This window comes from Mandrillus leucophaeus, unplaced genomic scaffold, assembly GCF_000951045.1.
Source record: "Mandrillus leucophaeus isolate KB7577 unplaced genomic scaffold, Mleu.le_1.0 Scaffold292, whole genome shotgun sequence".
Lineage (NCBI taxonomy): Eukaryota > Metazoa > Chordata > Mammalia > Primates > Cercopithecidae > Mandrillus > Mandrillus leucophaeus.
Window position 1 is genome coordinate 2355341 of NW_012103054.1, and position 1762 is coordinate 2357102.

Genomic DNA, 1762 nt, shown 5'->3' on the forward strand with positions numbered 1-1762 from the left:
AAAAAAATTAAAAAAAGAAAACTACAGACCAATATTCTGATGGACATCAGTTCAAATACTCTCAGTAAAATGCTACCAAAACAAATCCAGGAGCACATCAAAAAGCTTATCCACCATGAACAGGTCAGTTTCACCCCAGGATGCAAGGCTGGTTCAACATATGCAAATCAATAAACATAATTCATCACATAAGCAGACCTAAAACCAAAAACCACATGATTATCTCAATAGATGCAGAAAAGGGCTTTGATAAATTTCAATCTTCCTTTATGTTAAAAACTCTCAATAAACTAGGTTTTGATGGAACATACCTAAAAACAATAAGTGCCGTTTATGACAAACCCACAGCCAATATCATACTGAATGGGCAAAAGTTGGAAGCATTCCCCCTGAAAACCAGCACAAGACAAGGATACCCTCTCTCACCACTCCTATTCAACATGGTATTAGAAGTTCTGGCCAGGGCAAGCAGGCAATAGGAAAAAATAAAGTGTATTCAAATAGGAAGAGAGGAAGTCAAACTGTCTCTGTTTGCAGATCACATGATCTTATATCTAGAAAATACCATCATCTCAGCCCAAAAGCTCCTTAAGCTGATAAGCAATGTTAGCAAAGTCTCAGGATACAAAATCAATGTGCAAAAATTACAAGCATTCATATACATCAACAATAGAAAAACAGAGAGTCAAATCATGAATGAATTCACATTCACAATTGCTACAAAGAGAGTAAAATACCTAGGAATACAGCTAACTGGGGAAGTGAAGGACCTCTTCAAGGAGAGCTACAAACCACTGCTCAAGAAAATCAGAGAGGACACAAATGAATGGAAAAACATTCCATGCTCATGGACAGGAAGTATCAATATTGTGAGAATGGCCATGAAGCTCAAATTAATTTATAGATTCAATGCTATTTCCATTAAACTATAGGTGACATTTTTCACAGAATTAGGAAAGACTACTTTAAAATTTATATGGAACCAAAAAAGAGCCTGAATAGCCAAGACAATCCTGAGCAAAAAAGACAAGGCTGGAGGCCTTACACTACCTGACTTCAAACTATACTGAACGCTACAGTAACCAAAACAGCATGGTACTGCTACAAAAACAGACACACAGATCAATAAAACAGAATAGAGATCTCAGAAATAAGACTGTACAGCTACAACCATCTGATATTCAGCAAACCTGACAAAAACAAGCAATGGGGAAATGATGCCTTATTTAATAAATACTTCTGGAAAAAACTGAATAGCCCCATGCAGAAAATTGAAACTGCACCTCTTTCTTACACCTTATACAAAAATTAACTCAAGATAGATTAAAGACTTAAAGGTAAAACTGAAAGGTATAAAAACCCTAGAAGAAAATATAGGTGATACCATTTAGGACATATGCACAAGCAAATATTTTATGATGAAAACATCAAAAGCATTTGCAACAAAGCAAAAATTGATAAATGGAGTTGAATTAAAGTAAAGAGCTTCTGCACAGCAAAAGAAACTATCATCAGAGTGAACAGACAACCTACAGTATGGGAGACAATTTTTGCAATCCATCCATCTGACAAAGTTCTCATATCCAGAATCTACAAGGAACTTAAACAAATTTGCAAGAAAAAAACCCCAACAACCCCATTAAAAAGTGGGCAAAGGACATGAAGAAACACTTCTTAAAAGAAGGCATTTATGTGGCCAATAAACATATGAAAAAAAGCTCAGAATCACTGATCATTAGAGGAATGCAAATCAAAACCACAA